Raw genomic sequence first — 16,816 nt, 5'->3', positions numbered from 1 at the left:
ACCTTCTGCGAGACATAAAGTTGTTTTTTTTATGATGAGCCTAGGCGACAGAAAATTACGCATTTGATTATTTTGTTTAATATATGATAATTGGTCGTGCCCACTGGTTTCGAGGCTACTCCTTTTCGGCCGTGAAGGAGATCGGCGAACTCCTCTTCCAGAAAAGACCGCTTCTGAAAAAGAGATCACTCCCTGTCGTGTGTCTGCGGGTGAAACTCTTTTTCGGGAGACGTCTTTTTGCTCAAAAGACTTTCGAGTGCCCGCGTGACAGGGGTATTAGCTATGAAACAATTTAATTTCGAAGAATCGCAAGCGGCAATTGCGGGCGAGTGCTGCTAACCACGCTGCCAAGCAAACTCGACACATCGAAAGCAAGCGACAACGGCGGACTGCGGGCATACCATCAGGGACGTCGTTCTCTCCGTCGCAGCCGAACATGTGTGTATCCTCAATATTGAGAAATACTTTAACGAACCCTCGGGATTACCGCACCGGTAAACACCGGGGCCGCACGTTTCGGCTTCGCTGCTTAACCATCTTCACGGAGTGGGAGGGCCGACGAAATTTTTTCAAAGCGGTCCGGTCGAAAGGTTGTAGGATAAAATGCGTTTCATACGTGTCTTCGATTGTACTGCTGCATATTGTATCGTATCCGTTGAAACGCATCTGTGAGCACACGTGTGATCGTGTGCAACGAAATAACTTCCGTAAAGCATTCAAAACCATGTGATTATCAGAGGTGCCTATTCGCAAAACAAACCGATGACCCGCTCTACTTGAGCTGAGCGAACATGGGCCTTTTGTGGCCAGAAGCAAACGTAGAATTTTGAACACTGTGCTTCATCCCGCAAATAAAGGATGCCTCGTTAACGAGCAGATGGGGGAGATGAATCGGGGATTAGTACTTGTCGAACTCTGTCCCAGCGCGGAAAATCCGCAGGAAACTACTCGCATGAGGAAAGCATGTGCCTGTGCGATTCAATGCTTCAACTCTCGAAAAACCACGAGTGCAGGAGATGTTCTCGATTCATCACTCCATGCACCTCATTTGGCACGCACACCCACAGCGGCATAACCCGCAATTATGCGCCAGCGCACAGTGGTTCAATAGAACTCCCTTACGTGCTCTGTGTGCGAGTGAAATCGATCACGGCTGGGAGCGCCGTTGAGCGGTGTAAACACGCCATCCATTCCCTAACCCAGAAACGCAGTCCTTCGCGATTCAGATCCCCTAGCAATACTACTTGCCCCCCCCCCCCCCCTTTTTCTTTCTTTTTTTGGTGTGTGAAGTAACTCTGTTGAATATGACTCAGCGTAAAAACATCTTGAAGTATAGTTAGTTTACACTTTGTTTTCTGGTTCTTAATGGTTCTGTCGTTTATATAACTCATATATTTATATTTCTGCAACTCATTTTAAATCTTCCCAAGAAGCAGGATGAGACTGGTAGCTCTTCGATCAAGTGTATAAGGTGCAAAAGTAAATGTGGTACTCATGATAGCTGATGCAAACATTGAGAAACAGTGAAAAATGTTACATGGACTTTGTATTATCGCGTACGAGGGTACCACCTGACGAAGAACAATATTCTGTCCTAAAAAAAAGGCATGCATCAGGGTGAGTTTCACGAAACCGTGTTGGTACTTAGCTTTTATTTATTTATTTGCTCGTTTATTTCTCTACACTGTCGATTCTTTGGGAAGGTTATTACACGAGTTGGATTTTGAAAATAGAATGCACAGAAAAAACAATAATTCTCTCAAGCAATTATACAGTTCGCTAACGTGCAAAAGTTTGGAGGACGCTTAAGCTTTGCCTTCAAGAGTGGAACGCGATAGCATTCAAAGATCCTTGACTGTTTCTCACACTTCCCGGCAATTGCAGCTTATGTAACCGTAATGTTTACCGGGAAACGCTGGCGGTGAACGCTATGCACGAAGGCGCGCTTTCCGGCAGAAACGCGGCCTCTTTCGTGGACCGGCATTCTTTTATTGTTTGCACCTTTATTATTTCAGCCTGAGAAGATTTAGCATAAAAGGCATGCGCTGTCGGTGTTTTATTTCATGACACTTGTTTGTGGGCTGTCACTCTCACAATTCCGAGGAATAAGTTTGTAAACATTGTAAGACAAAGCGTGCGCAACTTTAGTGGTAAAATATATTTGGAGGGCCTGCGTGGCCGGGGACGATTTTCTCGATTGCGGGCGCCAATGCCAACGCCGACGCCAGATTTTCTGTGACACGGGGCCCTAAACACTATCGCGTTAAAAAAGAAAAAAATCTTGAGGCATTCCACTCTGCGAAGGTGAATGACCAGCGAAGCTTTTTAGCGCACGACACAGAGGTGACACATGATATTGAACAAAGGTACGAATATGTTTATTGTCCTTATTGGTGGTCATCGTGACAATAGGTACGCACGCACATTCGCGTATCACCTCTGTTATTAAATCTGTCCATCCCGTAAGACAATAAATGGCTCATACGTCTTTAAGAAATGGCACATACCCCCGTAAACAAGGCCTCCCCATTACGACGACAGAAGTGAAATTCTATGCTGAAATGATTAGCGGCAACGGAGTCAGCTGTCGAAGTAGACGACGACGACGAGCGCATGAGCAGTGCCATGAGCGCGTTCGCGTGGTAGCGGCGAGGGGCTCCAACGAGTCAACTCGGGCAGAAGACGACAGTCACATTCTCGCCGCTGCTCTCGGCATCGTTCCACGTAAATTCGCTGTTTTACGGGTGTACGAACCACTCGCAGTCGTGCCATGGCGACAGCAAAGTTAAAGTGAGACCGCGTCGTCACCTCTCTCTCCCTATAACACACGCACGCATGCACGCAACGCCATACGTTCGAGCAGATGTCGTTTCAAGGACATAGGTATGAGCTAAAGCCCGCTTCGATGCGAGGAAAACGATGCGCGGGAAATGGCCTCTCTGGCGGAGGAGAGTCTTTCTTGCTCGTGGAAGACGGATTTGCCCGCGCCATATACAGTTTCGCTCAAAAAAAAATTCGCAGTTTCGCCCGAAAGGCGAAGCATCAAATGCGGTAGCAAATTAGTAGAAAGCTACACGGAGTAAGGATAGTGCTTTTATCAGCTGTATAAACTTGGACATGCAGCAGCACCGGCAACGCGCAGAACTGTTGTCGACACCGTCGATGTTTTGCCCGCGTTCGCACTGCACACGCGAGGGAAACGAGGGTTACCGGTTACTGTTGGCGGTGCCTCTGGGGGCGGCTCGGAGGATTTCGACGAGATCAGAACGGGAAACTCGTCGAGCAGCGTCGGAAGTCTTTACCACCTGCTCGCCTCGCAACGTTTTTATATAAATACGCATTTGGTGCCGGAGCTAAACGTCGCCTCCCCTCCCTCCCTCCCGTCACCCCATGGCCTTTCGCGCGATAGAAGTCGCGTTTGCTCTCTATATATGGTGCTCTCTTATGGGCTGCAGAATTAAGCGTCTCTTCCTTATGTATAATAAACACCTCCCTTTATATATATGGTGATTGTAAAGGAGGAAAGAGACGCTTGATTCTGCAGCCCTTCAGGGAGCACGGCGCAGAACGCGCGTTTGCTTTCCGACGTGCGTTCGCTCCCCGTGAAAGCGCGCATCCCTCGCGCCCTTTCACTCGCACTTACAGCGTCCGGAGCCCGGCGACGATTTCATCGCCGTTGACATCATACGGAACCTCACGGCGACGGCGATGGCAACAGCGACGGCCACGACGACGCCGACGGCAGAAATCCGCTTTGGAGTGTCCATATTACTGCTATCGCAATAAAAAAAATTTAAAAATACATTGGCTGGCGATTGCGACACTCCCTAATGTAAATTCGTATGCAGCTCTATACGCTATTCCATTTTGCGATATATTGGCTGGCGCGGACGTTCTGGCTGTGTTCCAATACTCGCCGTAGACAGCAAAGTAGACGGCTAAGCGGACAGCAGCCATCTTAAGTCTCGTTCCAATTCTCACTAAGACGTCGCAGTAGACAGCCTCGCGAAGACAGCATCGAAGTCAAGAACCTAGCAGGCTACTTTCCTGTCTAAGCGAAATAGCGACTGAGCAGGATGCTTGGAAACTCGACGGGAAGGTCTTCTGCGCACACGAAAACGTAGACACGCTTTTCTATACCCTCAATGTTAGTCGCATCGTGTTTTTCTTAGGCTCGCAAGCGAAAATACTTCAAATACAGAAATAATGTGTGCTTTTCTCAACTTTAGTTTTGTCACCGCGAGGTGGCATCATGTCATAAAAGCATCTTCCAGACGGCTCGAAACGCGTTCCATTACTTGGCCTCCAAGCTGTCTCGGTTGTCTCCTTAGCTGTCTACGTAGGCTGTCTCCGAAGCTGGCCAGAAATGGAACACACCCCCTGTCTCGTGCGGCACGTTGCTAACGGACCGAAGTGTGGCGCGACTGCCTCGCCAATCGGGAGATCGCGTGAGGCAGCGCGTGGGTGACGCATTGCCGGGATTCACAGCAGCCGCCGCAGACGGACGTCCGCTCATGCAGCAGTTTGTTTCCATTTTTGGTATCGGTGGAAGCGCTCGCCGCATGCCTTATCCCTAGCGTCATCGGGAACAGACGACGCGCGCTACTCTGGCGCCATCTCGTAGCGATCATCGCCGCAGAACACGTCTTGCACGGCACTACGCTTTTCTTCTCACGCTTTCATCATACCCTCCACCTCCGCTTTCCACCTCATGGTTCCGCTGCACCCGCCTCTTCCACTATTACCGTCTTTCGGACACGTGCCTGCTTTTTTCACGTAAACGTACGCTTTAACATTTTCTTTCATTTCGGCACCACTGGCCAAACCATGTCTCTACATGCTCATCTACTGATATGTTATGTGCCTCCTTGGTATCCCAAAAGTTATCGCAATAAAACGCAACACTTGGCCAAATAAGATCATTTGGTTGACCACCGCACTCGTCATACAGTGATTAAAAGCCCAAATACACTTATTTGAATTTTCTTTCTATTTTGTCCCACTTCCATACTTACTGCGTGCTACATTCTAGTTTATTACTTTGTATTTTCAAATAATGCTAGCGTTAACTATGGCACAAGCAGCAGGACCATATGTATCACAAGAGCAGGTTCGCCATACAACACGTGAAAACCGAACACACATCTTAACAGAGTAGTGGAATCTCAACTAATTCAACTTATTACATCTGCATAGAGAAAACATCAAAAATACAGAAATGCAATTTCTATTTCCTGAAAAAAATATCAATGTGACACTATTGCGTGGAAAGAATTTTGATCACCAATAGTTTCCGAGAAGAGAACTGAGCTGAAATTCTTCAGCGCGTGCTAATATGCGAGCCAATTAGTGTTGGTGAAGTCACTTCGTTTTCGTTCCTGCGGACGGCTTAACACAGTGACGCAAATTAACACATACGTTTCACACTTATGTTATATCGGCAAAAGGTACGTATTTCTAATTTTCTCGTGTAAACAACGGGCCTTTTGAAATAGAGCTTCTGGCTTTACCAACGGCTGGCTGCAACAGTAGCAATTTCATTGAATGAATTTTTTACCTGTGTCCCTGAAAAACAATATAGAACGTACGTTTGGTACATCGGTGATCTATGATGTAATACTTCTGAAGAGACGGGGTTTGTTCCGCGATTAGAATTACACAGTCGTGCGAAAAATGTGGCGCTGGTCCTGACATCAATTCTGCTTTGGAGTTTAAATAAGAATGAAGGGCACAAAGTGTTTTCGCTAGTGGCCTCCAAAGTTTGGTAACATCATCTCACGCCAACTGCATTGTGTCCCGGAGGACTGTAATTCAGCGGCAATAATTACGATACGTATTTTTACTCCTTACACACGCGCAAAATGCGGGATTTTGAAATTGAAAGTATGGTGCTGAGCTATGTTAAATCGAAGCATTCTTTACCTATTCCTTCGATTCCGTCACTGTTGCTGCCGCTGCTGCTGCTGGCGGCTGCGGCCTTGGCGAATACGTGGGCCACGCCGTCGTCATCGTACCACTGACATCTCTGCTGGCTCCTTGCTACAGTCTTGGATGATTGGCCGGTACCGGACATAGTGGGAAACAAAACACCACATACAGTGCGAATTGAGGCCGCCCGCCGCGGTAGGTGATGCGCGTAAACGCGGACGTGATCTCAAACATCAACAACCCGTCGTCATCATTTTACCGCCTTCGTTTCATTGTCATCATTCCTTCCTTGTGTGTGATGATAGCGTCATCCTTCCGCTATCATCACTCTGTCCCTCTCACTGCCTTCTCATATTGTAGTCATCATGCCTTCCGTCCCGCCATTGTGATCATTGCATCGTCATCCGTCATGCAGTCATCGTTATGTGGTGGTGGTTGTTTCATTGTGCCCTTTTGTCGTAGTGGTTCCCATTGTCATCTTGGCGCCGTCATCATTCCAGCATCAGCGTAACCCTGTCATCATTGCATCGTCGTCATTCCGTTCCGGTCGTACCTCCGTCTTCATTTTGCCGTAGTTATTCCAGTGTCACGATGCCATTCTCGCCATGTCGTCGTCTCCATTCCATCATAGTCGTCCTGTCATACTTGAACAGTCATATTTAAGCCGCCGTGGTTGTTCTCGTCGTCATTCATTCGTTTGACGTCGTGCGTGGCAAGTACATGATCGGGCTCAACAAGTTTTTGATAGGCTGGGCAGTTCCCAGTGAGAATGTGTCAGATTGGATCGTGTGGTGCCTACTTTTAAATGAATGGGCACTAAGCAGGGACAGCTTTCTGCACAAACACCAAGTAAAGCTTCGCGTGAAATTATTCCCACAGCAAGTGGGATGCGCAGATTTTTTTAATCTATATTATATTATTCGCAACCACTCACATCCACTCATCATACATAGATTCTTTCTGTACGAAGGTTTAATGAATTCACATTATGTTGTTCATGGAGGAGGGTGAGCCGGAAGAGGCAAGAAAGGACGAATGCCGGAATGCTAACCACGAATGTGTCTGGTTGTTATCATTACGCTATGGGACGAGAAAGGGAAAGATGATTTTTCGGTTTGGCAGGGAGGACAAGGGTGCCATAAAGGGATGCCATTCCAAACATTTGTATTACATTTCTGCAATCAGCCCTTCACGATTCACCACCTCCACTTCGCTTGTCTGTCGTTCGACGTCATAAAGCCACAAAAACTCATCTGATATAACGTATACGAACTGATAATGCCTGATTAGACAGAAAAAAAGGAAAATAATTATTTCCAACTCTACGCCTCTTGTGCCATGAGCCCTCCGCTATTGGTCAAAAGCTTTCGGGCTGCGCCCACTTCGCCTGTCTGTAAAGCGAGGTCACAAAACCGCGAGAACTCACCACGTCAAAGTGACGTGCACGCATTGAAGATGCATTAATATGCCGAACAAAACTGAATTTCTTTCCGAATAGACGGAAACTGCCCCGTTGCGAAATGAATAGAAGATTACTGTCCGCTGATCGCTCTGGCAACGGCTACTTGGAGCTGCCTGGGGGAACGGATTTATTTGCGTATAATAAAAAAAAAAAGAAAAAAGTGGGCAGCTTGCACTAGTGGTGCAAGGCTAGAGTAAATAGCGGAGCTGATGATAGACCTAGCTTCTTCCAGGTTTTACTAGGTTTGGCTAAGTTTTGTTAAAATGCTAAGCGCTTCTAGGCACGGCATTCCTAAAGTCCCTAGATATCTTTTTTGCTTTCTTTAAAAAAGAGCAGAAAATCTAGGGACTTTAATTATTCCGAACGGGCTCGCCACCGACGCACAGATTCTTGCTTGGCCGCGCGGCGCGCTTCAAGTTGAGCGGCTTCTTCAGGTGTCCGGATCTTCTTTGGTCGTCCCAGGTCATTGCTACCTGTACTCGCCACAGAATCAACGAGAGTTGTGCCGCCATCGCGGCGGCTCCGAGCTTTATCTCCCCGGTGACGTCACGGCAAAGTTGCGCTTCCACACTTGCTGGGGCGTGGCTGGTCAAAACCTGCCGAGCTGCTGCCGACGCCCCGGCGAGAACGCGGGAAACGGGGAAATGCGGGCGGCGTCTGCAGCAGCTCTGCGCGTTGCCTCGTTGGTGCTGCTACAATTTCTTTCTCTCTCTATCTCGCTCTCATTTTTTCTTTTCCTCTCCCGAGTATTGCGCACTCCGCGCGCCTGCTCTCCTTCCCTCTCCTTAACGTCCCATGTCAAAGCAACATGTGCTCGGCACGGATAGGAGGCGAGGCACACGCCGTTCCGCGAGGTGGTTGCTAGGCAGCGCAGTGACGTCATAGCTCGGTGAGGTTTTGCGGCAGGTGGCACTTTTTTCGGTTAGCTAGGACAGCTTCGCTGTTAAATATGCGTGGTAGCATAACGTTGTCGAGCCCCTTCGGCATGTGCACGACATCGCTTTGCCAACTGTTATTCGTAGAGGATCCGTTTTAGTGGCATTTTTATCCTTACATTGCACGCCGCCGCGATTTTCTACCAGCCCCTGAAAGCTAAGCAAGGGGAAGCGGACCAATTGCCGAAGCCGGCACTACCCTCCTCATTCGGTTATCTACTTTCACTAAGCCTAGCCGGGGGCCCTCCGAAACCCTCTCCACTTCTGCCGGCTCCTCGCCTCTTTTAAGCAAGTTATATAAAAATTAAAACCTGTCAAGATAGTGGAAAAAGTAACAGCGCTGGGGTAGACAAGGACACAAGGAAGAACCCGACATTGGCGCTGTGTCCTTGTGTCCTAGTCTACCCAGCGCTGTTATTTTTATCCAAAACATGAATTCCCACCAACTCTCCCAAGTTTCTCTTCTGTCTAGGTAGGCGATGCTATGTGCTTTGAAAGCAAACAAAAGTGACTTCCCATAAACGAGGCGAGATGTTCGGTCTGTTGAAACAATGCTGTCGGTCACCGCCTGAGGCGTGCGTTAGCAGTTGCTGAAATTTGATTTCAAGAGACTGGAATACCAACAGATTGGAATTGTTTTACATCATAGGGCCCCAAAATTGTTGTGAGACCAGTTGGAATCAATAGAAGATGGCGCGGTATGTGAGTCGGTTTGGATTGATTGTAACGTATGAAACAGCGCCAGCAAACAGAGACAAGTTCAGCCTCAGCCTGATTTTTTAAAGGAATTACAAATATATATATATATATATATATATATATATATATATATATAAGGAAACAAAGGTGAAAAAACTGGACATGCGCATGCAAGAGGACAAGGTCCAAGCTGTTGTGACATCATTCCTTTGTCGTGTGACAATGAATACGTTGCACAAACGAAGCTCTGTATGAATGGTTCGATTAGAGAGCATGAACTATGTCTGAAGGGAGCTGCGCCACGCCATTGCATCTTACTGTGCATTGCAACTCATGTCGCTGCGTTCCCCTTTTCGTCAGTTGAGAGTCAACGCCGTGTTGTCGTTCTGTCTTGCGTTGGTCTCTGTTTGAGCCTGTTCCCATGTTAAAGAAGGAAAGGAATCAGTGTAGCTTGACGACAGAATTGGAAAGAAACTGCGTGCAAAAACACTGGTACTAGTATAAGCAAAATATGTAATTTCCCTGCTTGGAACAAAGAGTGCAAGAAAACTTTGCCACGAGAACTTGATTTACAGCTATGGCGGCCAGTCACGCAATATAACAGAAATTGACATGACTGAAAGCATCAAACAGCATTGTCCGTTTTCTTTTTCTTGGAAATCTTTCTCACAGCCTGATGGCCGAAATCTACAGGTATTCTAAGTTATACGCCTTAGTTACAAAGAACTAAGGTTGATATGTACGAGGTAACAAAAACTACAAACATCTGCAAATACAGCTACACAATTCCGGTCATCCAGCCAAAGCACATAGTGCAAGCGACAAAATTCAAGCAATGAGTAATGACATGAAGCGTCATGACGTAAAACTGAAAATGAGCGTATCAGAACCCGCTGCTCAGACAACGAGGCAGGAAGCGCAACGGAAGTGAGAAATAGCAATGGAAAGTATTCATTCGTGGGTTACGTAAAAATATAATATGAAGAAACGTGGCAATTTCTATAACCGACACATTTCGGTTTTGGTTAGTGGCTTATATGAGAGCCACGCTGAAAAACACCCCTACGTTCTCATTTTTTTCAATGCCTAAGGAAAAATCTCATCTTTCTGCACACCCTCGCTGGCACGGAACTGACTCAAATCAATCGTAGCTTCCGAAAGGCTGGCTGGGGCACCTGGTGTCATTACTGCACACAGAGACGACTACTGAGAGCATGCACAGCCGACTACTGGCCGCAGAGGTCACGTGTTTGCGTAACACCGGTGACTGAACACGTGTGGTTAAACATTCACGTGTGGCTGAATCACAAACACTAGTGGCTAAACGTTCCAACATTACGTAGCAACGTCCTTGTTGTATACTGCGGTCAGTATTTACGGGCAGCACATATTTCTCATGGCTTGGCCTTAGAAATGACTGCTTCTCATTTGATGCATAATTGACGTACTCTGGTTTCCTAACGGTGGTGCTTGCGATAAAAAGTGCTCTCTTTCGACATTTAACAATTGAAAACAACTAGGAAGAAAAATTGTAGACCCCGTTTCCAACAACAGCAGCATTTTAGAATGTGATTTTGCATGTGAGAGCCGCCATCGTCTTTGTCACAGGAGCAAGGTGGAGATGACGTGTTTGATCTGCTGGAATTTTCTGGGTATGATCTGTTCGACAAGACAGCAGTAGTAGCAGTGGTATCCTGTGCCAGCAGCACCAGCTTCAGCAGTAATAGTACCACTAGTTGTAACATTATTTGCATCAAGTAGTTTTACTATTGATGCAAAAATAAGAAAATTGAAGGACGCTTAAGCTTCGCCTTTAAGAGTAGAACGCGATAGCGTTATCGGGACCCGTTCGCATCGCATCAGTTCGCATACGGCAAGTAGGCTTCATTCACCGCAACACTGAACGTGGGAAAGCCAGCTTACAAAGACCAAGCTTACACCGATCCCCTTAAAGTCGGCTTCACTTTTAAACAGAATGTACTGCTAGAGAGACGTTTTTCCAGGGGCAATATAAGTTGTCTTATATTAAAATGTGAAGGCAAATTGAAAATGCGAACCTTTTTCCTTATTTTATTAATTGTTTGCTATTGCCCCGACGCGCGCCGCGTGTCCAAAACGAATTAGCAGGCGAAGTCCCAATTTGACCTGCCTAGGATGCGAGCGCCATCTGGTAAGTAAAGTACCCAAGCGTGCGGCTGTAGGACGGGTAGAAATGTTGGAAAAGGGGTTTGTGTTTGACTTTCCTCGTAGCAGGAATTAGGTTTTCTCGTACATTCAAACTACAATCCTGACGCCGATTGGTAAACAATCCGACGGCGAATCTGACGCCGAATGGTAAAGTCGTAGTTTACCATTTTTCTGACGGATTTCACTGTGAGAAATTCAATTTTTGTTCACCAAAACCTTGCACTACGTGGAGGGCCTGCGCGGTCGAGGTGGTTGGGGTGGTTGGAAACTGATTTTCTCCGCCACCCGCCGACATCGCACGCCGACGCCAGTTGCCGACACCGGATTTTCTCGGACACGGGCCCTTAACGATGTCGCGATAAAATGACGCAGTATGTTATTTTATTACAGTCTTCTATCGCAACCTCTTTCCGAAGTTATTGAACACAAATACCTAGCCGTTACAATTACTAACACCGTCATTTAGAATGCGCATATTGATCGCATCAGCATTCCGTGAGCATTTCTTTCTTAGGCACAAACTAAAACAAGCTCCTGCAGGAACTAAGTTACTAGATTACACATCGAATATGAGACAAGTACTTGAGCATGCATGCACCGTCTGGGACCCCTTCACTAAGCGCAACGTAGAAGCATTGGGAAAAAAATTAGTGCAAATGCGTTGGCTTCAAATTTTTAAGGTATTGTAAAACTGACTCTCGAACTAATCTATTGAACAAACACGATATCCCAACATTTCAAATGCGCCGAAAAAAATGCAGAATAAAATTTCTTTTCTTAATAAAATATAACAAATTGCCCCTTCGCACCAGAATCATATTTAACACCAGTGACATCGCGACTAGCAAGACATCGCCATGTAGCTTCATCAACTCCCTTCAGCACCAAAACAAATTCATTTAAGTATTCATTCTTCCCCCACACCATCTCTGAATGGAACAGTTGACCTCTGACAACACTAAACAACACTGTTTATATTGCACAAAATATGTCCTAACTGGTCCTTGCTAGAATGTTTTTTCTGTTTATTGTTTTTGCCACGATATTTATTTATTATCTTATTATACACAGCATTACTAAAAATGCCGTACTTGTTTGCGATTTTTATAACATGTTAGCTTGCTTCTTTCCCTTTGTATAACTAGTCCATCGACTGTTTATTTTTAATGTTATTGATATTTCTCCCACTATGCCCCTCCTGCAAGGTCACTTTTCAGACCTGCAGTATCATTGTAAATAAATAAATAAGGTAATAAATGAAGTAAAAACAAAAAGAAAATATACTGTGCGGAATAAATTAAAACTTAATCCTATATTCTCAGTTAAGAGAGCTAAATCTATTGAATTCTGGGGTTTAATGGACCAAAAAAAAACAAGATTTGATTATGAGGCACGGCGTAGTGGGGACTTCGGATTAATTTTAAACCCCAGGGGATTTTTAACGTGCCCCAATGCACGAAACACAGGCGTTTTCCATTTCGCCCACATCGAAATGCGGCTGCCGCGGCCGGGATTTCATCTCGGGACCTGGTGCTTGCTTAGGAGCGCAACACCATAGCCACTAAGCCACCGCGGCGGGTAAGAGAGTTAAAGCAGAGAGATACTTATTGACTCTGCACAAGTATAAACCACATTATATCGCAAATTCCTGTCAAACTGGTCTATTTAGACGTTATTCTCATTACGCTTTGCATCTCTAACATACATGAGCAACTGTGGTTAAACGAAAGCAAGAGGACCAAAAGAAGTGCGACAGGCTTAACGCAAAATGAAGACGAAAAAAAAACAACCAAAAAGAACACTAACAACTAGGAGATTTCACAAGACGTGAGACGCCCACAACCGGCAGGCACGGGACCTCTTGTAGTGAATGGGCTGACAAACTGCGCAAGAGCTTTTATTTACCTTTTCAATCTTGCACATTCGCTACATGTCCAGAGAGGCGTGGTGCACTGGACAAAAAATAAGTGACCGCGGTAAAGGAAAAAAGAAGTAACAATCTGTCGTACTCACATTACCTTTCCAGGCAGGGAAAGTTTCTTTCGTCACATTCAATTGCTACATACCCAGGACGACAAGTGCAAATGTTTGCGGTCGATAGCACCACTCTTTTTTTCGTGTCCAAAGAAGGAATCTTTCGCTCTTCCAATCGATAGCCCGAAGTTCCACCCGATCTTTTTCGCAAAACTTCCTCTTTCTCCTGTGGAAAGCGCTAAGAACCGAAGAGCTGGAAAGAATGCGGCGGGAATAAGTACACTTTTTTCTCCCTGGAAGACGGAAACGTGAACTTCGTTTCTCAAATCAACGCACTTGAAAGCTTGTTGTGAACGACTTTGAAAATCAAGAGCGAGCTCGTTTCGACCACCTGCGTCTTCCCAAGAGTGGTACTTTAGAAAGAGAGAGGTATAGAAGGAAAAGCATAGCTGTTAACCATAGTCGAGCAAGGCTGTTAGACTCTACATACGGAAAGGAGAAAAAAGAAAAATAACAGAAGGAACACTAAAAGTTCATATACGTGAGTGAACATCAACTTGTCAGAGCGTATTCTCTGCACCACTGTGACTAACTGCGTCATTTTTACCAGCGTGATGATGCTATATCTTCCGCGTGAGGCTTTATCTTCCGCAGGCTATATCTTTACTCTCGTGGGCCCTCCCTGTTGGCCAATAACATTTCACATTCGATCTTGTTAAGCGAAATGGTCCTCCTTAACAACTTATTTACAATTTTGATCTTACCGCCAAGACGCTGTTCTTACGATTTATTATTTATCACGATTTGACGAATTGATTGAATGATTTATTGATTTACTGATAGCAAGGTGGAGGAGGATGAAAAATTTGGCCTGCTTTTGGTCTCAGTATCGGAGCTCCCCATTCTCATAATTCGAGTGCGGTGCTGTAGCCTGTTCGTGACGTGAAAAAAACTGTCTGTGATGAAATAAACTGACGGAGGTTCATGCTTGTGCAAACCATGCATGAACTTTATAGCACAGACTGAGATGAGATCTTTTCTTCGACTCGATCTCTGCAGGAACTGACGGAATAAGGAAGAAGAGAACGTTGGAATAACTGATCAGGCATTGAAGCAGAAAGCGCGAATCCTATAGGCACTGAATAACACTTCCATTTCGACTGCCTACAAAATGAAAATGCTTCCGGCACTGCTGCCAAAAGAACGAAGCGAATCGATCGTGATTTCTTCCACAGCGACATAAAATAGGGCACCGTGTGAAGCGAGGGGAGAGAATCTGCATATATGGGCTAGCCGATGGTTTCAGACTCGCTTCGGCTCATCACGCAGAAATTTCGGATGAATGTCTTATACTGCTGCAGCTATTTAGGAAACTGACGGTGCGGAATGTGTCAGGGGAGTGTCATGAAAATTTATGTGGCACTCGCTTTGCAGCTCTTCGCGATAGTTCGTGCGCAGTGTTTGCACTATGTCATAAAAAGCATGTTCAATAAGTTTCCTTCTTAAGCACTGATGGCGTGTATCGTGATTCGTGATCACCTGTTCTTGCAGCCTATCCACAGCTGAAATACTTTGTTTCAAATGGCCTATAGCTGTTCTTCGGGGCTCGTAGACTTCAAGAATATGAAAAAAAAACAGACTTGGGTTATAGGTCACGACAATGTGAGGTCGTACGACACATTTGTAGCTATATGATTTATTATACACGCAGCAACATACAAATAAAGGCCGGAAGTTCTGTTGCATATAATGACTCTAGCTTGAAGAGATTTTAAGAGGGTACATGAAATGGGGGGAACAATAGAGCTTACCATGTTGTTCGTCCTCTTTCATGTTTATCCTTTTAACTACGTTTGTCAAATGTTTGCCAAGCTGGCTGCAGCTGTAAACGAGTGACTTCAGTTGTCGTAATCTGAGATATGAAGGTCTCTGGTGCTAATATAAGCCCGAGCTTGTGCTGGCTAACCTGTGAGAAAAGTACACGCGGTGAACTGAAAAGTGTGTTAAAGAAACTTTTTTTTTCTCTGAACCGTCGCTTCCAGCATGCATGCGAACCTTCACGATGAAGCAATTGAGTTTGCGCGTTTACAATAACACTCAATACAATAGTGATGAAACATGAAACGATATATAAAGAAGCGCAAATTTCTCATTTTAAGGAACTGCCAGAGAAATCACAAAAAAGGATAACAAAAAACGTGCTGCACCGCTACCAAGAGAAAAACGTATTTACTAATTGCGCATGAAACAATCAATTTTCAGTTTTTACACAGCACAGAACATGCATCAGAAGTTTAAAGAATGAAAATGACTGCGAAAACGTTTTTTGCAGGAAACTAACACAGCAGTGCAACCAATTTCGGAGCTTCCCGGAAATGAAACGTAAACAGAAGCGTTCTAAACTTAGAAGAAGCCTCAACGTATCGTATGAAAAAAAGAGAAATGCGATCCTAGCGCGAGCCTAAAGGAGCTTGGATGTCGCTGTTCGAGAAAGCGAAATGTAGATGAAACAAGGAACAGTTCCGGTAATTAGGGCGTGCACGTCAATATCCCAGTGAAAGAAAAAGAAAGTTGCAGAAGTTTTTGTGTGATCACCGCTTACGGCATAACACGACGCACATCACAAAATGCGATGCTCTATAGAAAAAATTAAATTCTGCGTAGGATTGTACAAACGTAAACTGGTGCTAGCTGAGAAATGCGGGGTGCACCCGGTGCTACAAAACACTGCCGTGTCGCATCTTGCTTAGAGTCAAAGTTGCGCAAAACAAACGCAACAGAGTTGAAGGGACAGGGCTCCGAGCTGCATGCTTACTACCATATTCTGTTTTTTTTAAGTGACGGCTTTTCTGCCACTTCAACCACTCCCCATAGCCATTGGTTGGTAATGGTGTTAATAATCTAAATGCAATAGATTCTGAACGACCATTTATAGATTGCTCAATCACAAATTGTTTCAACATATATGTGTTGGCGGAACCCGGCGTCGCAGTTTCGTTTCCATCAAGCTCGCAAAAGCGCTGAAATGCGTCAACCACCACCGGCGTTCACAGCAGCCTATGATAAAATGCGTGCTTTTAGAGTCCGACCACCAGAAGGCAACGAAGGCACTAGTGAAGTTTTTTTTTTTTGTTCAAGTGACCAAGTTACCGACTCTAGCACTTCCGCGTCCATTTTTTACGTGTTCGTGTTCATGTGTGTTTTTCTCTCTCTCTCTCGTTCTGTGCATATCCTTCACTTTACGCTTCCCGTTTTATATTCATGTGCCTTTTTATCCCTTGGCCAGTTAGATTAACAAATCAAACTTTTGGGTTCCGGTTAACCTCTCTGCATTTAGGAACTTAGTTCTTTTTCTCGGTGTATAACAACGTCGAAAGCAGGAGTGGTAAAAACAATAGTTATACCCCTTCAAAAATCTCATTACCAAGCGCTGTGCACCATGTGGAAGGCGCCATCAATTATAGAGCTAATCTCACTGGTTCAAAGTTTAGTTAGTGAGCTTACCTTCTTTCCACTTACTGGGTTTGTGGTTAGCGAAAACTTCCGGATTGAATGAAGAATCAACATAAGATGATGTGGGGAAAACAAAAACAAAAGAAGGTGCGCTGTTCTTGAACTAGTGCCTATATTT

The sequence above is a fragment of the Dermacentor silvarum genome, chromosome 6 (genome assembly GCF_013339745.2).
Source record: "Dermacentor silvarum isolate Dsil-2018 chromosome 6, BIME_Dsil_1.4, whole genome shotgun sequence".
Taxonomy (NCBI): domain Eukaryota; kingdom Metazoa; phylum Arthropoda; class Arachnida; order Ixodida; family Ixodidae; genus Dermacentor; species Dermacentor silvarum.
The sequence above is the reverse complement of the archived record's forward strand: the minus strand, read 5'-3'. Positions refer to the sequence as shown.